Source organism: Bombina bombina, chromosome 7, assembly GCF_027579735.1.
Source record: "Bombina bombina isolate aBomBom1 chromosome 7, aBomBom1.pri, whole genome shotgun sequence".
NCBI lineage: Eukaryota > Metazoa > Chordata > Amphibia > Anura > Bombinatoridae > Bombina > Bombina bombina.
In genome coordinates, this window is record NC_069505.1 from 287,765,592 (window position 1) to 287,792,978 (window position 27,387).

Consider the following 27,387-nt stretch of genomic DNA (forward strand, 5'->3'; position numbering starts at 1 on the left):
GCACACACATACACCACACACAGCACACACATACACCATGCACAGCACACACATACACAGCACACACATACATGCACAGCACAGACATACACCACACACAGCACACACATACACAGCGCACACACATACACCACACACAGCACAGACATACACAGCGCATACACATAAACAGCACACACATACTCACACTAATACATACACAGCACACACACACATGCACTACACACACACACATATACCACACACAGCACACACACATATAGATACACACACATACACAGTGCACACATACAGCACACACATATACATACACAGCACACACATACACGGCACACACATACACAGCACACACATACATACACAGCACATACACAGCACACACACATAGATACATACACAGCACACACACATACATACACAGCACACACATACACCACACTTACACACATTTACATACACAGCACACACACACACATATAGATACACACAAACATACTCAGTACACACATACACACACATACAGCATACACATACACGGACATGCACACACCCAGACATAAACAGTACACACATACACCGCTCACACACATACATACACAGCACACACATACACACACATACATACACAGCACACGCATATATACACATATACACACACGCACATACACATACACAGCACACACATTCATAAACACATAAACAACACATACACAGCACACACACGGACATACAGACATACAGTACACACATACAACACACACACACATACATACACATCACACACATATATACACATATATACACACACGCACATACACAGCACACACATTCATAAACACATACACAGCACACACACGGACATACAGACATACAGCACACAGACATAAACAGTACACACATACACGGCTCACACACATACATACACAACACACACATATATACACATATATACACACACGCACATACACAGCACACACATTCATAAACACATAAACAACACATACACAGCACACACATGCACATACACAAGATACACACATGCACATACAGAGCACACACATGCACATACACAACATACACACACACACAGCACATACATAAACAGCACACATTCACACGTACACACACTACACACACAAATATACGCACATGTTAGTGTCCTGTGATACAGTATGTCAAGTGCCTCAGCTTAGCTCCTCCTACTCAGTGATATGTTTGGTGGCTCCATAAGTTCTGTTTTCATGACATTTGACAGCAAATGCAACGACTTTCAGGATAATATTTCTATCCTACTGCAAGACTTTGTTAAATTCAGAGGTGCTGTTATGGCCTAGGCTAGGTGACTCCAGACTACTCCAGTTGAGCCGGCAATGTCATTCAGTGGCTGCAAGGGTTTAACCCCTTAATGACCGGACCATTTTTCAATTTTCTTACCCTTAATGACAATGGCTATTTTTACATTTCTGCAGTGTTTGCGTTTAGCTGTAATTTTCCTCTTACTCGTTTACTGTACCCACACATATTATATACCGTTTTTCTCGTCATTAAATGGACTTTCTAAAGATACCATTATTTTCATCATATCTTATAATTTACTAAAAAAAAAAAAGATAAAATATGAGGAAAAAATGGAAAAAAAACACACTTTTTCTAACTTTGACCCCCAAAATCTGTTACACATCTACAATCACCAAAAAACACCCATGCTAAATAGTTTATAAATTTTGTCCTGAGTTTAGAAATACCCAATGTTTACATGTTCTTTGCTTTTTTTGCAATTTATGGGGCAATAAATACAAGTAGCACTTTGCTATTTCCAAACCACTTTTTTTCAAAATGGGCGCTAGTTACTTTGGAACCCTGATATCTGTCAGGAATACCTGAATATCCCTTGACATGTATATATTTTGTTTTAGAAGACATCCCAAAGTATTGATCTAGGCCCATTTTGGTATATTTCATGCCACCATTTCACCGCCAAATGCAATAAAAAAAAAAAGTTCACTTTTTCACAAATTTTGTCAAAACTTTAGGTTTCCCACTGAAATTATTTACAAACAGCTTCTGCAATTATGGCACAAATGGTTGTAAATGCTTCTCTGGGATCCCCTTTTTCAGAAATAACAGACTCATATGGCTTTGTGGTTGCTTTTTGGTAATTAGAAGGCCGCTAAATGCCGCTGCGCACCACACATGTTTTATGTGAAGGGGTTAATTAGGGAGCTTGTAGGGTTAATTTTAGCTTTAGTGTAGTGTAGTAGACAACCCCAAGTATTGATCTAGGCCCATTTTGGAATATTTTATGCCACCATTTCACCACCAAATGCGAGCAAATAAAAAAAAAACTTTACATTTTTCACAATTTTAGGTTTCTCACTGAATTTATTTACAAACAGCTTGTGCTATTATGGCAGAAATTGTTTTAAAAGCTTCTCTGGGATCCCCTTTGTTCAGAAATAGCAGACTTATATGGCTTTGGCGTTGCTTTTTGGTAATTAGAAGGCCGCTAAATGCTGCTGCGCACCACACGTGAATTATGCCCAGCAGTGAAGGGGTTAAATTAGGTAGCTTGTAGGGAGCTTGCAGGGTTAATTTTAGAGATCAGCCTCCCACCTGACACATCCCACCCCCTGATCCCTCCCAAACAGCTCTCTTCCCTCCCCCACCCCACAATTGTTACCGCCATCTTAAGTACTGGCAGAAAGTCTGCCAGTACTAAATAAAAGAGTTTTTTTTTTTTTTTTTAAATAAAAATTATAAAATATTTTAGTTGTGATGGACCCCTGCCTTAGCACCAACCTCCCTGATCCCCCCTCCAGCTCTCTAACCCTCTCCCCTACCTAATTACCGTCATCTTGGGTACTGGCAGCTGTCTGCCAGTACTCAGTTTAGCCCCACAAACCAAACTATTTAAATTTTATTTATAACTTTTATTTGTATATTTAATTATTTCTGTAGTGTAGCAGCCCCCCACAATACCCCCACCCCCTCCCCCTCCCAGATCCTTTTATATGTTAAAAAAAAAAAAAATGTAACTTTTTTTTTCCCCCCTTCCTTCATTGGTGTCAGTGTGGCTAATGCGCGCACGTGCATGTGCGCGCACACGCTCCCTCCTCCCACCGGACAAAGGCACCATCGGCACCATCACTACCGGTGCAGAGAGGGCCACAGAGTGGCTCTCTCTGCATCGGAGGCTTGTAAAGGGGTATTGCAGGATGCCTCCATATCGAGGCATCACTGCAATACCCTCAGAGCTGCTGGAAGTGATTGTGATCACTTCCAGCACTCTGTTAGACAACTGACGTACCAGGTACGTCCATTGTCATTAACTGCTTGTTAATGCATGACGTACCTGGTACGTCAGTTGTCATTAAGGGGTTAAAAAAACACTCTCTAACAAAAAAAATGACCAAACATCCCTTGTTAATGCCACCCACACTGATCCATCTCTACTTCCACCACCCAGAACAATTAAAGGGAATTAAACCCATTTCATGCACTTCCATCTAGCTATGGGTGCCACCATTTATGAACCTACGTTTCACTGCAGGTATCTGAAGGATATTTGCTGCACATGTGCAGATACAACATCCCTGGAATGTAGTGGAATTCAACATGGCAGCACTCATGACTAGAGGGAGGCGAGGAATAACCTCAGTACTATGCCTACAAACTGCTTTATGTCCCTTTAAATAACAACATTACACAATGCAAACAGATTACTATAAAAAGGATAATATCAGAAACTACTGACAGATATTGAAAAGACTTTGACAGACTAGACTTCTATACCACTGTCATGGTGGGGGAGCATACAAGCAGTAAAAATGACAATAGTGCCCAAAATTACATTTGTAACGTAAGTTACCTCTTCATAGCATATCTTCATAGCCTCCAAATGTATATAATCACCTATGTCTGGGGACTCACAAAACCAAGGATCCAACGCTCAACCTGGATGATTTGGGGTTGGCTACCTCAAGTAGTAACAATCAATAAAGACTGTCAGAATGGAACAAGAATATAGTTTTTTATATACAGTATATATATACAGTATATATATATATATATATATATATATATATATATATATATATATATAATATAATTGTCCATTGCGTCCCATGTGAATGACAAAGTAAAATGAAATATATTTTTGGCTGAGCTCAGGTTTCAGGCCAGTTCCCTTTCAGAGAGGGACAGTAAATGACTTGGATAGAAGATGCAATTTTAATCAATTTTCCAATTTACTTACATTATCTAATTTGCTTTGTTCTTTGGGTATCCTTTGTTAAATAGTAATCCTAGGTAAGCTCAGGAGTTTGCATGTGTCTAGGGCAGCAGTGTTTGCAGCTATGTATATGCCGGATGGTTAAAGACATGTGCACGCTCCTGAGCTCACCTAGGAAATAAAGGATACCAAAAGAACTAAGCAAAATTTAAAACAGTAAATAGGAAAATTGGCAGTGTAATTTTGTGTTTATTTTAAATTGCTCACCAGACTTTTGGTATAGGAAGATAGAGCTACTTTTAATACCTTAAAGGGACAGTCTACTTTAACATTTCTATTGTTTAAAAAGATAGATAATCCCTTTATTACCCATTCCCCAGTTTTGCATAACCAACACTGTTATAGACAAATAGTAAGAAGTGAATACAGCGCCAACAAGAGGCCAAGGGATAAATATACTATATTTATCCCTTGGCCTCTTGTTGGCGCTGTATTCACTTCTTACTATTTGTGCATATTTTTTGGAGGTTGGTTAGGATCTCTGTTTGGATACAGCTTGGGGATTACCTTAGCGCTTGTACACTACCCCCTTTTTCAACACTGTTATAGAAATACACTTTTTACCTCTGTGATTACCTTGTATCTAAACCTCTGCAGACTGTCCCCAGTTCTTTTGACATACTTGTATTTTAGCCAATCAGTGCTGACTCTTAAATAACTCCACGGGAGCGAGCACAGTGTTATCTATATGACACACTTGAACTAGTGCTGTCTAACTGTGAAAAACTGTCAAAATGCTCTGAGATAAGAGGTGGCCTTCATGGGATTAGAAATTAGCATATGAGCCTACCTAGGTTTAGCTTTCAACAAAGAATACCAAGAGAACAACACACATTTCATAATACAAGTAAATTGGAAAGTTGTTTAAAATTGCATGTACTATCTGAATCATGCAATTTTGACTTGACTGTCACTTGAACCCACACTATTCCAGATATTACTTATCTCAGCATATTATCATGACCCCTCGAGTTGTCTGATAAGGGAATGTGTTAGAAATGTTTTCCATTTGCAGAAGTGATAAAATGTGTCAGTAATATTATGCCTCACACAAGCTTTTTCATCACATGGCAAGCTACACACATATGCACACAGCTACATTGTGATTTACATAGAGAACTGAAGCCGGTGCAGTGAAGTGCATGTGTGTGTGGTTGGACACCATTGAGCTGTTACTGTGAATGGGGGCACGCAAACCTTTTGCACATACAGTCGTATGCAAAAGTTTAGGTACCCCTGACAATTTCCATGAATTTCATTTATAAATAATTGGGTGCTTGGATCAGCAATTTCATTTTGATCTATCAAATAACTGAAGGACACAGTAATTTCTTTTACAAAGATATGACGAGCCCACGGATTTCATCCTTACTTGTGGGATTTATCCTCCTGCCGACACTAAGTGGCAAAGAGCACCACAGCAGAGCTGCACACACAGCTCCTCCCCTCCCTCCCAACCCAGTCATTCTCTTTGCCTATGTTAGTACTAGGAAGAGGTAAAGTGAGGTGTTAGTTTTATTTTCTTCAATCAAAAAAATGTTATTTTAAAATGGTGCCAGTGAGTACTATTTTTCTCAGGGAGAAAATTGTCAGTTCCTTACTTCCTAAGAGGAGTGGGGACATTTGATTTTCTGAACTGATGTTGATGATCTTATGAAATGTTGTCTAAGATCCATGATGGTTCCCACAGCGTCTGAAGGTAGTGAAAGAAAATCTTCAGTGTGGAGAACGATGTCTTGCTGCAAGCAACTTTGAGGTATGTTCAGTCCTTTTAGCTTCTGGGAGACTTGATGCACAGAACAAACTGACATTTGTACCTTATGGGTAGGGGTCAGCAGTATACATTATGAGTAAAGTGTTAATGTACCTGGAATCCCTTATTTTTTATTTATATGACACAGTTGGTAAAATGCTATTTGTTTATTATGGGCTTGTTTTAGACGCTGGGAGTTGCGGTCCTATTTAAAGTGTTGGTGTTATGTATACACTGGCCGTAGGTGGATATTATAGAGAACACATGGCTATTAACGGACATGTTTTTGTTTTGTAATTAAGACCCATGCGGGTCTTGCTGAGCTTGAATGATGCCCACGGTGGGCGGGGCCTTGTTTTGCGCGCTCAGACGCGCAGCACATCCGGATCGTGTGGATGTTAGAGTCCTGATCTATTGACAGGCTTCTCGAACGGCAGCTGTTTTCATTCCAGGGGCAGGTAGGCGCCACAGCAGTGCTGTGGCGTGGTGCAGAGGTTTTAAAAAAAAAAAAGTATTATTTTTTATTTATTTGACAAAGACGTTATCTTACTGATCTGTCATACTATGCAAGCTATACAATGCTGTTATAGTGTTTGGGACACTTATAAACACATTTTTATTGCCATAAAACCGTTTTTGTATTGCTCAGAAAAATAGTTGCACTTTTAAAATTTAAAGGTGCAGTACAGTTTTTTTTGCTGCATTATTTTTTGGCTATAATATAATTCAGAGTTAGAAGATTGTTTTATAAACGACTAAATTTGAGATTGCTAATCTGTTTAACATGTCTGAGGAGGAAACTCATTGTTCTATGTGTTTAGATGCCACTGTGGAACCCCCTCTATCTTTTTGTCCCTCGTGTACTGAGAGGGCCTTACAATGTAAAGCAAAGATTTTTTGTAAAGAAAAATGTGTCTAAGGATGATTCTCTGTCTGAGGAGAATCAAGGTATACCGCTAACTTCTCCCCAAGCGTCACAACCTTTAACGCCCACTCAAGCGACGCCTGGTTCTTCAACCGCGTCTAATTCATTTACTCTGCAGAATATGGCTGCAGTTATGTGAACTACCCTTACAGAGGTATTATCTAAGTTTCCAGTGTAACAGGGTAAATGCAGTAGGACAGAGGTCAATTTGCATGAGCCTTCTGATGCGTTGTTAACTATTTCCAATGTACCCTCACAGGGATCTGAATTGGGGGTCAGGGAACTTTTGTTCGAGGGGGAGCTTTCCGATTCAAGAAGTGCATTACCTCAGACGGACTCGGAAGTCATGTCCTTTAAATTTAAGTTTGAACACCTCTGTCTATTACTTAGGGAGGTTTTAGAGACTCTGGATGACTGTGACCCTATTGTGGTCCCACCAGACAAATTGTGTAAGATGGACAAATACTTAAAGGTACCTGCTTACACTGACGTTTTTCCAGTTCCTAAGAGAATCTCGGAGATTATTAAGAGAGAATGGGACAGACCGGGTATCCCGTTTTCACCCTCTCCTAATTTCAAAAGAATGTATCCTATATCTGACACTGTTCGGGACTCGTGGCAAACAGTCCCTAAGGGGGAAGGAGCTATATCTATCCTGGCTAAGCGTACAACTATTCCTATTAAGGACAGTTGTGCTTTTAAGGACCCTATGGATAAGAAACTGGAGGGTATTCTAAAGATACTGTTTATTCATCAGGGTTTCCTTTTACAACCAACGGCCTGCATTGTACCAGTTACTACTGCGGTGGCCTTCTGGTTTGATGCTTTAGATCCTTTGGAGGATATTTTAGACAGAATTAAGGCTCTTAAGCTGGCTAATTCTTTTATTACAGATGCCGCCTTTCAGATTGCCAAGCTGGCGGCTAAGAATGCTGGATTTGCCATGTTAGCGCGTAGAGCGTTATGGTTAAAATCTTGGTCTGCTGATGTGTCATCTAAGTCTAAGCTTTTGGCTATCCCTTTCAAAGGGAAAACCCTATTCGGGCCTGACTTGAAAGAGATCATTTCTGACATTACGGGAGGTAAGGGTCATCTCCTACCTCAGGATAGAACTGCTAAACTGAGGGGTAAACAGAATAATTTTCGTTCCTTTCGGAACTTTAAAGTAGCCCCCTCTTCTTCCTCTTCTTCCGCCAAGCAGGAAGGAAGTTTTGCTCAGGCCAAGGCCGTCTGGAGACCCAACCAGGTTTGGAACAAGGGTAAGCAGCCCAAGAAGCCCGCTGCTGCTACCAAGACAGCATGAAGGGGCGGCCCCCGATTCGGGACCGGATCTAGTGGGGGGCAGACTTTCTCTGTTCCCAGGCTTGGGTAAGAGATGTGCAGGATCCTTGGACACTGGATATCGTGTCCCGAGGATATCAGCTGGAATTCAAAAGTTCTCCCCCAAGGGGGAGGTTTCTTCTTTCACGATTGTATGTAGACCAAACAAAAAGAGAGGCGTTCTTGCGTTGTGTAAAAGACCTCTCTACTATGGGAGTAATTTGTCCAGTTCCAAGACTAGAACAGGGACAGGGGTTTTACTCAAATCTTTTCGTGGTCTCCAAGAAAGAGGGCACATTTCGTCCCATTTTAGATCTAAAAAATCTAAACAAGTTCCTCAGAGTCCCATACTTCAAGATGGAGACTATTCGAACAATTCTGCCATTGATACAGGAGGGTCAATATATGATTACCGTGGACTTGAAGGATGCATACCTTCATATTCCCATCCACAAGGATCATCATCAGTACCTAAGGTTTGCCTTCCTGGACAAACATTTTCAATTCGGGTTGGCCACAGCACCCAGAATCTTCACGAAGGTTCTAGGGTCCCTTCCAGCGGTTCTCAGACCGCGGGGCATAGCAGTGGCGCCTTATCTAGACGATATTCTGATTTAGGCGTCAACTTATCATCTGACGAAATCTCATACAGACACAGTGTTGTCCTTTCTGAGAACTCACGGATGGAAGGTGAACTTAGAAAAGAGTTCATTAATTCCACGGACAAGGGTTCCCTTCTTGGGAACTCTGATAGATTCTGTAGACATGAAAATATTTCTGACGGAGGTCAGAAAGTCAAAAATTCTAAATACATGCCGAGCCCTTCAGTCCAATCCTCGGCCGTCAGTGGCTCAGTGTATGGAGGTAATTGGATTGATGGTGGCGGCAATGGACATCATTCCGTTTGCTCGTTTTCATCTCAGACCACTGCAACTGTGCATGCTCGGACAGTTGAATGTGGACTATGCAAATTTATCTCCTCCAATAAATCTGGATCAAGAGACCAGAGACTCTCTTCTTTGGTGGTTGTCGCCAGATCATCTGTCCCAAGGGATGTGTTTCCACAGACCCTCGTGGGTGATAGTGACAACGGACGCCAGCCTATTGGGCTGGGGTGCAGTCTGGAATTCCCTGAAGGCTCAGGGTGTATGGACTCAAGTGGAGTCTCTACTTCCAATCAATATTCTGGAATTGAGAGCAATATTCAATGCGCTTCAGGCATGGCCTCAGTTGGTTTCGGCCAAATTCATCAGATTCCAGTTGGACAACATCACGACTGTGGCTTACATCAATCATCAGGGGGGAACGAGGAGTTCCTTAGCGATGACAGAAGTATCCAAAAGAATTCGATGGGTCGGAGACCCACTCTTGTTATCTATCAGCAATCTACATCCCAGGAGTGGACAACTGGGAAGCGGACTATTTAAGTCGCCAGGCTTTTCATCCGGGGGAGTGGGAACTTCATCCGGAGGTATTTGCCTCACTGATTCTCTGATGGGGCAGACCGGAATTGGATCTGATGGCGTCTCGACAGAATGCCAAGCTCCCAAGATACGGATCCAGGTCGAGGGATCCTCAGGCCGAACTAGTAGATGCCTTGGCAGTGCCTTGGTCGTTCAACCTAGCTTATGTGTTTCCACCGTTTCCTCTCCTTCCCTGGGTGATTGCTCGGATCAAACAGGAGAGAGCTTCGGTAATTCTAATCGTGCCTCGTGGCCACGCAGGACGTGGTATGCAGATCTAGTGGACATGTCCTCTCTGCCTCCATGGAAACTCCCAGTGAGACAGGACCTTCTCATTCAAGGTCCTTTCAAACATCCAAATCTAATTTCTCTGCAGCTGACTGCTTGGAGATTGAACGCTTGATTTTATCTAAGCGGGGATTCTCTGATGCGGTCATTGATACTTTGATTCAAGCACATAAGCCTGTCACTAGAAAGATCTATCATAAGATATGGCGTAAATATCTTTTTTGGTGTGAATCCAAGGGCTACTCGTGGAGTAGAGTTAGGATTCCCAAGAGTCTGTCTTTTCTCCAAGAAGGATTGGAGAAAGGGTTATCAGCGACAGATTTCTGTTTTGTCAATTTTATTGCACAAACGTTTGGCAGCTGTTCCAGACGTTCAGTCTTTTTGTCAGGCTTTAACCAGAATTAAGCCTGTGTTTAGATCAATTGCTCCACCCTGGAGTTTGAATTTAGTTCTTAATGTTCTTCAAGGGGTTCCGTTTGAACCTATGCATTCCATAGATATTAAGCTGTTATCTTGGAAAGTTTTGTTTTTGGTTGCTATTTCTTCTGCTCGTAGAGTTTCTGAGCTTTCAGGATTACAATGTGATTCACCTTATCTTATCTTCCATTCTGACAAGGTGGTTTTACGTACCAAACCTGGTTTCCTTGCTAAGGTTGTTTCTAATAAGAATATTAATCAGGAAATCGTTGTTCCTTCATTATGTCCTAATCCTTCTTCTAAGAAGGAGCGTAAGTTGCATAACCTGGACGTGGTCCATGCCTTGAAGTTTTACTTGCAGGCGACTAAGGATTTCCGTCAACCATCTTCATTATTCGTTGTTTATTCTGGACAGCGTAGGGGTCAGAAAGCTACGTTTACCTCTATTTCTTTTTGGCTGAAGAGTATCATCCGTCTGGCATATGAGACTGCTGGACAGCAGCCTCCTGAAAGAATTACGGCTCATTTTACTAGGGCTGTGGCTTCCTCATGGGCATTTAAAAATGATGCTTCTGTTGAACAGATTTGCAAGGCTGCAACTTGGTAGTCTCTTCATACTTTTTCCAAATTTTATACTTTTGCTTCTTCTTAGGCTGTTTTTGGGAGAAAGGTTCTTCAAGCAGTGGTGCCTTCCATTTAGGTTCCTGTCTTGTCCCTCCCTTTCATCCGTGTCCTATAGCTTTGGTATTGGTATCCCACAAGTAAGGATGAAATCCGTGGACTCGTCATATCTTTGTAAAAGAAAATGAAATTTATGCTTACCTGATAAATTTATTTCTTTTACTATATGACGAGTCTACGGCCCACCCTGTCATTTTTAAGACAGGTATATATTTATTTTTATTAAACTTCAGTCAGCTCTGCACCTTTAGCTTTTCCTTTCTCTTCCTAACTTCGGTTGAATGACTGGATTGGGAGGGAGGGGAGGAGCTGTGTGTGCAGCTCTGCTGTGGTGCTCTTTGCCACTTCCTGTCGGCAGGAGGATAAATCCCACAAGTAAGGATGAAATCTGTGGACTCGTCATATCGTAAAAGAAATAAATTTATCAGGTAGGCATAAATTTCCTTATTTCAGTAGTGAAATAAGGTTTATTGGATTAACAGAAAATGTGCAATATGCATCAAAACGAAATTAGACAGGTGTATAATTTTGGGCACCCCAACAGAAATATTGCATCAATATTTAGTAGAGCCTCCTTTAGCAGAAATAACAGCCTCTAGACGCTTCCTATAGCCTGTAATGAGTGTCTGGATTCCGGATGAAGGTATTTTGGATCATTCCTCCTTGCAAAACATCTCCAGTTCAGTTAGGTTTGATGGTTGCTGATCATGGACATCCCGCTTCAAATCGCCCCACAGATTTTCAATGATATTCAGGTCTGGGGACTGGGATGACCATTCCAGAACATTGTACTTGTTCCTCTGCAAAAATGCCAGAGTAGATTTTGAGCAGTGTTTTGGGTCGTTGTCTTGTTGAAATATCCAGCTCCGGCGTAACTTCAACTTTGTGACTGATTCCTCAACAACCCTCAACTTTAAGAAGATTCCCAGTACCGGCACTGGCCACACAGCCCCACAGCATGATGGAACATCCACCAAATTTTACTGTGGCTAGCAAGTGTTTGTCTTGGAATGCTGTGTTCTTTTGCCGCCATGCATAACGCCCCTTGTTATGACCAAATAACTCAATCTTTGTTTCATCAGTCCACAGCACCTTCTTCCAAAATGAAGCTGCCTTGTCCAAATGTGCGTTTGCATACCTCAAGCGACTCTGTTTGTGGCATGTGTGCAGAAAAGGCTTCTTCTGCACCACTCTCCCATACGCTGAACTGTTGAACGATGCACAGTGACACCATCTGCAGCAAGATGATGTTGTAGGTCTTTGGAGGTGGTCTGTGGGCTGTTTTTGACCGTTCTCACCATCCTTTGCCTTTGCCTCTCCAATATTTTACTTCTGGCCTTAACAAGAACTGTGCCTGTAGTCATCCATTGCCTCACTATGTCCTCACAGTGGACACTGACAGCTTAAATCTCATAGCTTTTTGTAGCCTTCCCCTAAACCATAATGTTGAACAATCTTTATTTTCAGGTCATTTGAGAGTTGTTTTGAGGCCCCCATGTTGCCACTCTTCAGAGGAGAGTTAAAGAGAACAACAACTTGCAATTGGCCACCTTAAATACCTTTTCTCGTGATTGGATGGACCTGTCTATGAAGTTCAAGGCTTAATGGGCTCACCAAAACAATTGTGTGTTCCAATTGATCAGTGCTAGGTAGTTACAGGTATTCAAATCAACAAAATGACAAGGTGCCCTAAATTCTGTACCTGTCTAATTTTGTTTTGATGCATATTGCACATTTTCTGTTAATCCAATAAACCTAATTTTACTACTAAAATATTACTGTGTCCTTCAGTTATTTGATAGATCAAAATGAAATTGCTTATCCAAACACCCAATTATTTATAAATAAAAATAATGGAAATTGTCAGGGGTGCCTAAACTTTTGCATACAACTGTATGTGTTGTACAGCCACATTCAGACCATGTCTGGTCAGAGAACTGGGGTGGATGTATCATATCAGCTCAGATCTCACCATCACTGACCCCAGTACAGACATCTCTGCTAGTGATGTGTGAGTTCAGCTGCCACTACGTGCATTTTAATTTTGTCTTTTATGTGCTTTCAAATGTTGAGGCTTCTGTTCATTTCTGATTAACATTCCATATAGCTTCACCTTACACCAGTCAGGGGCAAACATTATCGCCCAAAGGGCCACAAGATGGCTACTTGGTATTTTTAACTATTCTACCGGACTCACGGGAGACATTTAAAACCCAATGTGTGTTTGGGGTAACTGCAGTTTGTGTGTCTTTTGGTGGTAAATATAAAAGACGGTTTTCTGCTACAGAGAGGAGGATGAAGCACTAGCTGGCTCTCTGGTCGCCGGTCGCCCATCGCCCACTGCTGTACTATTAAGTTGCTAGTCAGACTGAGATTATTCTGTGTGACTCCTGTGCTGTTTATTGTGTATGTTTAAATAAAATAAGATTGTTCTACAATATGCTGAGCAGGATACATGACACCTACTTATATGCCTATTCATGTAATTACTATCGATACAGGCAGTGTAGTTTCCCAATGATTAATGTTTCTCCAATTGCACAATGAGAATAAAAACAGATGCAGAATGCTGATTTGCATTCAGTAAAATCTGTTAGAAAGTCCTTGTTGCTAATTTCTTGGCCTAGTGTTTGGGTGCGCGGCCCGTCGCAGACGCAATTGCTGATCAGCACCCAATAACTTACTCTGGAACATTTGCAGAATATGATGCTAAATTTATATCTAGATAACACCCTGGTTGTTTGTTCTACAAACTGTAAATTTACTTTTTTTAAAAGACTGAATCACAGGGCTGCCGATGTGCAAGGTCTTTATCATTAGTGGTCTGAATGTACAACATGATCCATTACTATCTATTTGCCACCTTTAAAGGGATATGAAACCCAAAATGAAACTTTCATGATTCAAATAGAGAATACAATTTTAAACAGCTTTCCAATTTACTTCTATCATCTAATTTGCTTCATTCTCTTGGTATCCTTTGTTGAATGCATATCTAGATGGGCTCAGGGGCTGGGAGATAGCTGCTGATTGGTGGCTGAACTTGTAGGCCTATTTTAATTGGCTTACAAATGTGTTCAGTTAGCTCCCAGGCATGCATTGCTGCTTCTTCAATAAATGATACCAAGACAATGAAGCAAAATTGAAAACAGATGTAAATTGGAAAGTTATTTAAAAATGTATAATCTATCTGAATCATGACAAATACATTATGGGTTTCATGTCCCTTTAAGATGTTGGGATGGTAATCAGTCTATCGAGAGACGTTATCAGTTTGACGCATTGCACCATTTTATTTTTTATATCTAGTTTTTCCAGGAGCTAAAGTTACCTGCGCCTGGTTCAGGCTTTAGACAGAAAGATTTAAGGACCTCACATATGTTTCATGAGACCTTGAATTTGTAGCTCAGGAATAAAGGAGCAGATGTAACTAGAGTTCAGGATGGAAGCAAGCTGGTTGCAAGTGGTGCGCTCTGCTTTTAGCATCCGTCTGTAGCTAATGGGTTCTAGAAACCGTAAGGCGCCTTTTTGTTATAGTTTTATGAGATTAGACAACTCTCATTTGCAATATATATTGTTTAAGGGACAGTCTAGAGTAAAAAAAATGTTTGTTCTCTTTAGACAGTTCAGTATATTTGAAAGAAAATAATTTCTCTGACTTTAACTCTTGGAAAACTGGTGGTGCTACTGTACCCCGCTAGATGAACCAATCAGGAGGCGGCATACGTGTGTATCCTAAAATCACTAGCCATATCCTCTGGTGGAGTATTGTGAAGATGTTCCAGAAGTGCAACTTTAAATACATGTTTAACCCTTTTAAAGAAGTTAAAAATAGAATGTTCTTTTAAAACTGAACATTTTATTCTTTAAAAATATATATTTTAAAGTACAGAAACTTGTTTGTTGTAGCGGCTCAAGCAGGGAGAGGCTCCAACTTCCCTCAGTGCAACAGAAATAATATCATGTATACAACCAATCAGGGAGTGTACATCTGTACACGGTATGTTCCCTACTGTGAAGTATGTATGTATTGGGTACTTGTAAAGCGCGGCTAATCACCCGTAAGGGTCTCAAGGCGCTGCTCATTTTATCGACTTTGGAAGGATGAAAGGCTGAGTGGACCTTGCCAGGGATCGAACCTGCAACCAGCCACAGTGCATTAGCATACTGAGCTATCTGTCCGGCCTGCACAGTACAGCAAGCAGGGCAAGCACTATTTGCTGAGATATTGTGCGGCAGTGATTTCTTGTTCACACACACAGTATAGATGTAACAGAATGGCTTTGGTACACGCGTATTATTTAACCTTTTAGCAGATTTTGACGTTTGATTAATAGCTAGTTTTAAAGATCGTGTCTTAGATTATTACTAATAATAACACTAACAGGTTTGGCTGTATTTGACAATCCCTGCCGTGTACAAAATTGCTTATTAAAAAATAATCACCTAGATTACGAGTTGTGTGTTCGGGTTTTAACGCTGAAAAAATGGTCATATCCGCGTATAGCGGTACCGCAAGCCTTTTAAGCTGTACCGCAACGTCAGTCACTCACACGTTAAAATGACGTCTTCCATAGTGCTGCCATTACGAGTTTTGCGGTGAGGCTAAAAAGATTGCGTTGCAGCCTATACCGACAAGATCCATTCCTCAATCTAAAAGCAGTAGTTATGAGTTTTACGCTACAAAACTGTAACATAAAACTCATAACTAAAGTGTTACAAAGTGCACTAAACACCCATAAACTACCTATTAACCCCTAAACTGAGGCCCTCCCGCATCGCAAATACTATAATAAAGTTATTAACCCCTAATCCGCAGCTCCCGACATCGCCGCCACTAAAAATAATTAACCCCTATTCCACTGCTCCCCGACATCGTCACCACTATAATAAAGTTATTAACCCCTGAACTGCTGCCCTCCCGCATCCGCAAGCACTTTTTAAATATTATTAACCCCTAATCTGCCGTCCGCCCACATCGCCCCACTGTACTAAAGTTATTAAGCCCTACACCGCCGCCACTATAATAAACCTATTAACCCCTAAACCGCAAGCCCCCCACAACAAAATATACTATAGTAAACTATTAACCCCTAAACCGAAAGCCCCTCCACATCGCAATAAACTAAATTAAACTAGTAACCGCTAACCCTAACGTAACCCTTAAAATTACAATTTCCCTAGATTAAATTAAAACTTACCTGTCAAATTAAAAGAACTAAGTTTAAACTAATAATTAAACTAATATAATTATTAAACTAAATTTAAACTTCCAATTAAATAAAACTAAACTACACATTAAAAAATCCTAACACTACTATAAAAATGACAAAGTATCTAATTACAAAAAATACTAAATTACAAAAATTAACAAACACTAAATTACGAAAAATAACAAACGAAAATTATCCAAAATAAAAAATAATTACACCTAATCTAATAGCCCTATAAAAATAAAAAAGCCCACCCAAAATAAAAACGCTAGCCTACAACAAACTACCAATAGCCCTTAAAAGGTATCAGCTCTTTTCCCTGAAAAAATACAAAGACCCCCCAACAGTAAAACCCACCATCCAACCAACCCCCCAAAATAAAAAACCTAATTCTAAAAAAACCTAATCTACCCCTGAAAAGGGCATTTGTATGGGCATTGCCCTTGAAAGGGCATTTAGCTCTTTTGCTGCCCAAACCCTAATCTAAAAAAAAAAAAAACCAAAAACCCTTTAAAAAAAACAACTAACACTAACCCCCGATGATCCACTTACAATTTTTGAAGTCCCGTTTGAGCGATTTTCATCCAGGCAGCGACCAGACGGCCTCTTCTATCTTCATCCAGGTGGCGAGAAGTCTTCATCCAGACGGCCTCTTCTATCTTCATCCAGGCGGCGAAGCCCTCATCCAGGCGGCGAAAAGTCTTCATCCAGATGGCCTCTTCTATCTTCATCCTCATACAGGAATCATTCAATAGAATCATCCAATAGAATGAGAGCTGCTCAAATCCTATTGGCTAATTTGAACAGCCAATGGGATTTTAGCAGCTCTAATTCCTATTGGCTGATTCAAAATTTTCAGCCAATAGGAATGCAAGGGACACCATTTTGAAACGGCTCCCTTGCATTAAAGATTCAGTGTATGGCGGGGACCGTATGAAGAGGATGCTCCGTCGGGATCAAGATAGTAGATGCCGTCTGGATGAAGATAGAAGAGGCCCGCCTGGATGAAGACTTCTTGCCGCCTGTATGAGGACTTCGCCGCCTGGATGAAGATAGAAGAGGCCGCCTGGATGAAGATAGCAGAGGCCGCCTGGATAGTTCAAGCGAGACTTCAAAAACTGTAAGTGGATCGTCGGGGGTTAGTGTTAGGTTTTTTTGGAGGTTTTTTTTAGATTATTGTGGGTTTGGGGGGGGGGGGGTTGTAATGTTAGTGGGTTTTTGTAAAAAATAAAATTCAGGTAAAAGAGCTGTTTAACTTAGGGCAATGCCCTACAGAAAAACCTTTTAAGGGCTATTGGTAGTTTATTCTAGATTAGGTTTTTTATTTTTGGGTGTTTTTTTTTTTTTAAATGGGTATTAGAATAGGAATAATTTTTATTATTTTTGATAATTTGTTTGTTATTTTGTGTAATGTATTTTTTTTCGTTTTGGGGTGGGTTTTTATTTTTAGATTAGTGCTTGGGCATCAAAAGAGCTAAATGCCCTTATAAGGGCAATGGCCATACAAATGCCCTTTTCAGGGCAATGGGTAGATTAGGTTTTACTTTATTTTTATTTTGTGGGTTTGGGGGGTTGGGGGTTTGTATACTGTTGGGAGGGGCTTGTTTTGTTTTGTAGCAAAAGAGCTGTTAATTTTAGGGCAATGCCCTACAAAAGGCCCTTTTAAGGGCCCTTGTTAGTTTATTATAGATTAGTTGTTTTTTTATTTTGGGGTGTTTTTTTTTTTTTTTAAAAGGTATTAGAATACGAATAATTTTTATTGTTTTGGATCATTTCATTTGTTATTTTTTGTAATGGTAGGTTTTTTTATTTTTTGTAATTTTAGTGGGGTTTTTTTTTGTAATGTTAGGTTTTAGTGTAAGGCAGGTTAGGTTTTATTTGATAGGTAAGTTTGTATTTATTTTAACTAGGTAGTTAGTAAATAGTTAATAACCATTTACTAACTAGTCTACCTAGTTCAAATAAATACAAACTTACCTGTGAAATAAAAATAAAACATAAGCTAGATACAATATAACTATTAGTTATATTGTAGCTAGCTTAGGTTTTATTTCACAGGTAAGTATGTATTTAGTTTTAAATAAGAATTATTTAGTTTAGGGTTACGTTAGGCTTAGGGTTACTTTAGGTTTAGGGTTTAATAGTTTAATTTAGGTTTTTGCGATGTGGGGGGCTTGTGGTTTAGGGGTTAATAGGTTTATTTAGTGGTAGTGATATGGGAGGCCAGAGGTTCAGGGGTTAAAGCTTTATTTAGTTGCGGCGATGTCGGGGATCTGCGGAATAGGGGTTAATAGATTTATTATAGTGTGGGTGATGTTGGGGTGCAAGGTAATAGGGGTTAATAACTTTAGTATAGTGCTGGCGATATCGGGAGCAGCATATTAGGGGTTAATAGTTTTATTTAGGTGGCGGCGATATCAGGGGCGGCAGATTAGGGGTTAAAAACATTATGTAGGTGCCGGAGATGTCAGTGGGGGGCAGATTAGGGGTGTTTAGACGTGGGGTTTATGTTAGGGTGTTAGGTTTAAACGTTATTTTTTTCCCCCATAGACATAAATGGGGCTGCTTTACGGAGCTTTTCTTTCCGCGGTGTTAGACTTTTTTCTAACCTGCTCTCCCCATTGATGTCTATGGGGAAAGCGTGCATGAGCAAGTCAAAACTGCGCTTGAATTGTGTGTGGTATGGAGCTTAAAATCACCATATCGCACGCACAAGCCGGCTGTTTGGAAACTTGTAATGGCTGCGCTATAGGGGGTTAAATAACGCAACTTTTGTTGTGTTTGTTAATTTCCCTATAGCGCGCATAACTCGTAATCTAGATGAATGTTTGAAACTTTTTTCATACTTATACTATGGCTGCACTACTGTGAAGATATAAGTTTAAATATATAGATAGACACAAATACATACGTACAAATATATAGATATATACAGTACATACACATATGCACATACATATATACACATGTAAAATGTATACACACATACATGCATACATACTCACAAATACATTTGCACATAAATGTATACATACATAGGTACACACACAGACATATGTCTATACACACTCCTGTTATAGAAAAACATACATGAGTAGTTTACTGAATCTGATTCCCTATGTATAATTACATAAAAGCATTAATAAAAGGCAAACAGTTACATTTCTCCTTCTGCCCTGAGTTATAATACGTTTATTTTTTCATTAAACAGTATTATATGTAACATGTTATCACGCGAGAGCTCTGCATATATTGTAGTAGTGAGAACTATTAAAAGTACACTGTCACCTCTAATGCAAGCTGTATTCTTTATAAAGATCTGATAAACCTGATTGAATTAGACTAGTTAGTGAGGCTATTCAGTAGTACAGAGAGCTTGTAGGGTTTATGGGAGGGCGTTACCCATGTGATAACAATGCACAGCTGCACAATAGCTTAGTAATACGTGCACAAACTGGAATATATGCCGCAAGCCTAACTAGAGTAACAAATAATGAGTGCTCCAATGTGCAGCAGGTTTAATTCTCCATAAACCTTTGTATTAAAGCAAATGGTAAAGATGGTACCTGCTCAAACCTTAGGGTCATAGGATCTAATTCCAGCAGGGGAAGCTAAGTCTTTTCAAGGTTGATAAGCTGAGTACCAAAAACTTCAGCAATAATATCTATTATTTATCAGATGTCACTATTGCTCTAACAATCATGTTTCCTTATGCAGCCATAGGTGACATTTATATTATACAATTGTATTCTAATATTAATTTAAGTAACAATAATACTGGTCACCTTCCCCCCAACATCTCTATAAGATGTACAATACGCACAGCAGGTGTTAACTAGAGGGCAACATGGATCGTTGTCCAGAGCCCACCATAAAAACTGCCCATTGACCTCCAGTTCCTTTCTCCTACACTTTGGCCTAGATCTGATGCCTGGTGCTAAGTTGGAGCTGACACACAAAAATTCAAGTAAAGAAAGTGCAGTGCGACTAGCCTGGAGCATAGCTAAGGGTTAAGGCCTGGTTGAGTGAGTGCTGCTGCTGTGTGTCTTATTGTTACAATGTCGCATTGTGTTGGGAGGGGTTTACTTACCTTATATTTGGGATGTGCAGGGAGTCCAATTCCTCTTTGTTCCTGTGGATCCCTGGAAGTTCTTTACCCACCCTCCCATCTCTGTTGTACAATGTTATGTTTTTATTGTAAAGGCAACAATTGATTTATTTAGTGTCTATGAGACTAGGTGCCTGAGGCAGGAAGAGGGTTACTCAAACTACTTCCTTAAGTCCAAGGACGGTAGCTTGAGCTCCCCAGTTATTGACATGCTGTTCGACAAGTTGATGCTGGACCTACTGGTTTGGAGTTTTCATTGATGGCACCCTAGTCTGGCGGGTGGTCAGGATCATGGCTGCAGGCTGTAAGGAGGTTTGAGTGACGGCCATTGCAGTCAGGGTGACACCCCAGGCTCGGTGACTTTGGGGTGCTCTGACTGGTTGAGATGGGCCGAGAACTCCCTAAGAAAAAGTTGCGTAGAGTATCTCCGCCTTTGGGTCTGCAGCAGTGTCCCCTGTCTATTTTCTAGAAGGGGTTATATAATTAGTTATCTAGGCCCCGATTGCCGCCACCTGTGTTTGCCTGTCGTTTACCAGTTCCCATTGCTGGGCATCAATAAATACGACCCACGGGTCTTTCACCCACCTACTGTGTTGAGTCTTTATTGACCAACAGTTATTACGTTCAGCTATTAAGCTAAGTTATTAAGTTATTACTTATTTATATGTTATGGTCAGCCACTCAGGAAAAGTAGGACATTTAATCCCTTAGTGCAAAATGGATTTTGTGGAGCACAATGGAAATTGCAATCCTTTATTTCCTGAAGCATTTCGGCTCACGCCTTCTTCATAGACCTGGTGGCCATTAAACCTAATTCTCTTTAAATTTAACACATCTTTTTGGAGAAGCTCCATTTAAGTTACTGACTTATACTCACTACTTTTGTCATTCAGAAGAGTGAGCGGGCTCTGCCCCTTCACAATCCTTATTAGCTAAATGGATTAACCAATCAGAATTGTCTTAAAGGTGTAACTAAAGAAGGAGAATAGTATCTAACAAGGAGGCTTCTGTTGCTGTCGACAGATGTTTTAAATGTGAAGTAAGGTTCCTGGTTAGAACAAATTGTATATAATCTCAAGGTTAGGATTATTTTTTTATTTCTTTCATGTAATTAGCAAAAGTCCATGAGCTAGTGACGTATGGGATATACATTCCTACCAGGAGGGGCAAAGTTTCCCAAACCTTAAAATGCCTATAAATACACCCCTCACCACACCCACAAATCAGTTTTTACAAACTTTGCCTCCTGTGGAGGTGGTAAAGTAAGTTTGTGCTAGATTCTATGTTGATATGCGCTCCGCAGCAGGTTGGAGCCCGGTCTTCCTCTCAGCGTGCAGTGAATGTCAGAGGGATGTGAAGAGAGTATTGCCTATTTGAATTCAATGATCTCCTTCTACGGGGTCTATTTCATAGGTTCTCTGTTATCGGTCGTAGAGATTCATCTCTTACCTCCCTTTTCAGATCGACGATATACTCTTATATATACCATTACCTCTACTGATTCTCGTTTCAGTACTGGTTTGGCTTTCTACTACATGTAGATGAGTGTCCTGGGGTAAGTAAGTCTTATTTTTGTGACACTCTAAGCTATGGTTGGGCACTTTTATATAAAGTTCTAAATATATGTGTTTAAACATTTATTTGCCTTGATTCAGGATGTTCAATATTCCTTATTTCAGACAGTCAGTTTCATTATTTGGGATAATGCATTTGAATAATCAATTTTTTTCTTACCTTAAAATTTGACTTTTTCCCTGTGGGCTGTTAGGCTCGCGGGGGCTGAAAATGCTTCATTTTATTGCGTCATTCTTGGCGCGGACTTTTTTGCCGCAATTTTTTCTTTGTTATTTCCGGCGTCATACTTGTCGCCGGAAGTTGCGTCATTTTTGACGTTTTTGCGCCAAAAATGTTGGCGTTACCGGATGTGCCGTCATTTTTGGCGCTAAAAGCATTTAGGCGCCAAATAATGTGGGCGTCTTTTTTGGCGCCAAAAAATATGGGCGTCATTATTGTCTCCACATTATTTAAGTCTCATTGTTTATTTGCTTCTGGTTGCTAGAAGCTTGTTCACTGGCATTTTTTCCCATTCCTGAAACTGTCATTTAAGGAATTTGATCAATTTTGCTTTATATGTTGTTTTTTTCTTTTACATATTGCAAGATGTCTCAGATTGATCCTGAATCAGAAGATACTTCTGGAAAATCGCTGCCTGATGCTGGATCTACCAAAGTTAAGTGTATTTGCTGTAAACTTGTGGTATCTGTTCCTCCAGCTGTTGTTTGTAATGAATGTCATGACAAACTTGTTAATACAGATAATATTTCCTTTAGTAATGTTACATTACCTGTTGCTGTTCCATCAACATCTAATACTCAGAGTGTTCCTGTTAACATAAGAGATTTTGTTTCTAAATCCATTAAGAAGGCTATGTCTGTTTTTCCTCCTTCTAGTAAACGTAAAAGGTCTTTTAAAACTTCTCATTTTTCAGATGAATTTTTAAATGAACATCATCATTCTGATTCTGATAATCATTCCTCTGGTTCAGAGGATTCTGTTTCAGAGGTTGATGCTGATAAATCTTCATATTTATTCAAAATGGAATTTATTTGTTCTTTACTTAAAGAAGTCTTAATTGCATTAGAAATAGAGGATTCTGGTCCTCTTGATACTAAATCTAAACGTTTAAATAAGGTTTTTAAATCTCCTGTAAATATTCCAGAAGTTTTTCCTATCCCTGATGCTATTTCTGAAGTAATTTCCAGGGAATGGAATAATTTGGGTAATTCATTTACTCCTTCTAAACGTTTTAAGCAATTATATCCTGTGCCATCTGACAGATTAGAGTTTTGGGACAAAATCCCTAAGGTCGATGGGGCTATCTCTACTCTTGCTAAACGTACTACTATTCCTACGGCAGATAGTACTTCATTTAAGGATCCTTTAGATAGAAAAATTGAATCCTTTCTAAGAAAAGCTTACTTATGTTCAGGTTATCTTCTTAGACCTGCTATATCTTTAGCGGATGTTGCTGCAGCTTCAACTTTTTGGTTGGAAGCTTTAGCGCAGCAAGTAACAGATCATAATTCTCATAGCATTGTTAATCTTCTTCAACATGCTAATAATTTTATTTGTGATGTCATCTTTGATATCATTAGGGTTGATGTCAGGTCTCTAGATATTTTAGCTAGAAGAGCTTTATGGCTTAAAACTTGGAATGCTGATATGTCTTCCAAGTCAACTTTGCTTTCCCTTTCTTTCCAGGGTAATAAATTATTTGGTTCACAGTTGGATTCCATTATTTCAACTGTTACTGGGGGGAAAGGAACTTTTTTACCACAGGATAAAAAATCTAAAGGTAAATTTAGGTCTACTAATCGTTTTCGTTCCTTTCGTCACAATAAGGAACAAAAGCCTGATCCTTCCCCTACAGGAGCGGTATCAGTTTGGAAACCATCTCCAGTCTGGAATAAATCCAAGCCTTTTAGAAAGCCAAAGCCAGCTCCCAAGTCAACATGAAGGTGCGGCCCTCATTCCAGCCCAGCTGGTAGGGGGCAGATTACGATTTTTCAAAGAAATTTGGATCAATTTGATTCACAATCTTTGGATTCAGAACATTGTTTCACAAGGGTACAGAATAGGCTTCAAGGTAAGGCCTCCTGCAAGAAGATTTTTTCTTTCCCGTGTCCCAGTAAATCCAGTGAAGGCTCAAGCATTTCTGAAATGTGTTTCAGATCTAGAGTTAGCTGGAGTAATTGTGCCAGTTCCAGTTCTGGAACAGGGGCTGGGGTTTTACTCAAATCTCTTCATTGTACCAAAGAAGGAGAATTCCTTCAGACCAGTTCTGGATTTAAAAATATTGAATCATTATGTAAGGATACCAACATTCAAAATGGTAACTATAAGGACTATTCTGCCTTTTGTTCAGCAAGGGCATTATATGTCCACAATAGATTTACAGGATGCATATCTGCATATTCCGATTCATCCAGATCACTATCAGTTTCTGAGATTCTCTTTCCTAGACAAGCATTACCAGTTTGTGGCTCTGCCGTTTGGCCTAGCAACAGCTCCAAGGATTTTTACAAAGGTTCTCGGTGCCCTTCTGTCTGTAATCAGAGAACAGGGTATTGTGGTATTTCCTTATTTGGACGATATCTTGGTACTTGCTCAGTCTTCACATTTAGCAGAATCTCATACGAATCGACTTGTATTGTTTCTTCAAGAACATGGTTGGAGGATCAATTTACCAAAAAGTTCATTGATTCCTCAGACAAGGGTAACCTTTTTAGGTTTCCAGATAGATTCAGTGTCCATGACTCTGTCTCTGACAGACAAGAGACGTCTAAAATTGGTTTCAGCTTGTCGAAACCTTCAGTCTCAATCATTCCCTTCGGTAGCCTTATGCATGGAAATTCTAGTTCTTATGACTGCTGCATCGGACGCGATCCCCTTTGCTCGTTTTCACATGCGACCTCTTCAGCTCTGTATGCTGAACCAGTGGTGCAGGGATTATACAAAGATATCTCAATTAATATCTTTGAAACCGATTGTACGACACTCTCTGACGTGGTGGACAGACCACCATCGTTTAGTTCAGGGGGTGTCATAATATCAGTATATCTTTACAGCCTGTCCCTTTAAGAACTGCCTGTTGTGTTCCTTTATAAGCATCCTAGCTGCTTTGCTCATTGCTTGTTATTGAGGAACCTCCCCTGGTTTCATTAGAGCCACTTACTGCCTTGTTCAGCTGCTTCCTGCAGCATATCCTGGAAGTCTGCCTTCAGATTCAGTGTGCACCTGGACACCTCCCCCTTCAGACTGGAGCTTTGCAGTTAAACAGAAGCCTGCTGCTCTTTGGTAACAACACATCCTTTTTGTCAGCGGATTCCAGAACACTTCTGATTATCAGCAGCTGTGACAGAATAACAAGCCTGAAAATGGATCAAGCAGATTTGCCCACACATGTATACAATCTTTCACAGAGAGTATATCAACTTTCTCAAGGTTTAAGAGAGTTGCAATTAGAAAATCAGACACTAAGAGACATTATAAAAGATACTGCAGCTCCTAAACAGGTTACTATTGATTCAACAAATGAGCCTATTGTATCACCTCCAGAAAAATTTTCTGGTGATAGAAGTCAGTTCCGTGACTTTAAGAATGCATGTTACCTTTTATTCACTTTAAGACCAAAAACATACACTACTGATAAACAAAGAGTACTGACAGTTATTTCTTATCTCAGAGCAGAGCCTAGAACTTGGGCCAACTCTTATTTTGAGCAAAATGATCCCATATTAGATAACTTAGAAGTTTTTTTTCATGCAATGGCGTTATTGTATGATGATCCGTGCAAACAACTCACATCAGAAAATTCAATGAGAGCTCTTAAACAGGGAAAGAGGCCTGTAGAGGACTATATAGCCGAATTTAAAAGGGTTTCAAAAGATTCACAGTGGAATGACATCTCACTTAGAAACCAATTTAGATTAGGATTATCAGAAGCCCTGAAAGATGAGCTATCTAGAATAGACATACCAGAAAGTCTGGATAATTTAATGTCTTTGTCAATTAATATTGACAGACGTTTAAGGGAACGAAAGAAGGAAAGATATAATTCAGATCCAATAATAAGGAAATCCTATCAACCTTATAAAGTTACAGAAGAACCAATGGAAATTGGTGTAATCAGGGGACCTTTAAGCCCTGAAGAGAAAAAGAGGAGAAGGGAAAATAACCTCTGTCTTTATTGCGCATCTAAAGAACATGAAGTAAAAGACTGCCCTAACCTTACCAAGATAAAAAGAGGTAAGAACTATAACTTCACTAGTACTTCTGACATAAGTTTTGGTAAACCATCTTACTGTCATTTACTTGTTTCCTTACAGTGGGGCTCAAAAGAGATTATGTTGAAGGCACTCGTTGATTCCGGTGCTTCAAGCAACTTTATTGATTTAGATGTGGTGTATAGGAATGAAATAGCATTAAAGAAAAAACAAAATTCATATGTGTTACGTGTATTTGATGGTAGTCAAATTTCTAACGGACCAATCACACATCAAACAACACCTATTATTATGGTTACACACGGGGAACATAAAGAACATATTTCATTCGACGTAACACCATCACCTCTATTTCCATTAATCTTCGGCTTACCTTGGTTACAACAACACCAACCTAGCATTGATTGGCAAACACTTAGTACACAATTCCAATCTCATTATTGTAAGCAACATTGTTTACCAAAACAAATATACTCACATATAAATAATCTGTCCACAACAAAGAATCAAGTTGGAAAATTACAACACCCAGTACCTGAAATCTATTCCCAATTTCAGGATGTATTTGATAAAAAGGAGGCGGAGACTTTACCACCGCATAGGACTTACGATTGTCCAATAGATCTCCTTCCTGGGTCACCAATACCTTTTGGTCACATTTATCCACTATCTCAGCCTGAGCTACAGCACTTAAAACAATATCTAGATGAGAATCTAAAAAAGGGCTTTATAAGAGCTTCCACTTCGCCAGCAGCTGCTGGAATGTTTTTCGTGCGCAATAGAGATGGAACACTTAGACCAATTGTTGACTACCGACAGCTCAATAAGATTACAATTAAAAATAGATACCCATTACCTTTGATAACTGAATTAATTGAAAGGTTGGGTAAGGCATCTATTTACACTAAACTAGATTTGAGGGGCGCATATAATTTAATCCGTATAAGGAAAGGGGACGAATGGCTCACAGCGTTCCGTACCAGATATGGTTTGTACGAGTACACTGTGATGCCATTCGGCCCCAGCAACCTTTCAACATTTTATTAATGAGGTTTTCCGTGATTTACTGGATGTTTGTGTAATCATCTACTTGGATGACATCCTGATTTACTCAGAATCCTTGCAAGAACACATAAAACATG

The 27,387-nt window shown here is 39.8% G+C and overlaps 1 protein-coding gene and 1 long non-coding RNA gene across 4 annotated transcripts in view; both read left to right on the forward strand.

Moving 5' to 3' along the window:
- The window catches only part of CHCHD6 (coiled-coil-helix-coiled-coil-helix domain containing 6), a 717,658-nt gene that overhangs the window by 648,692 nt on the left and 41,579 nt on the right, over positions 1 to 27,387 (forward strand). The window lies entirely within an intron of this gene.
- LOC128666321 (uncharacterized) lies at positions 26,237 to 26,464 on the forward strand. The gene is made up of 2 exons (XR_008403231.1): positions 26,237 to 26,267; positions 26,348 to 26,464. It is a non-coding gene; the product is annotated as an uncharacterized LOC128666321 (long non-coding RNA).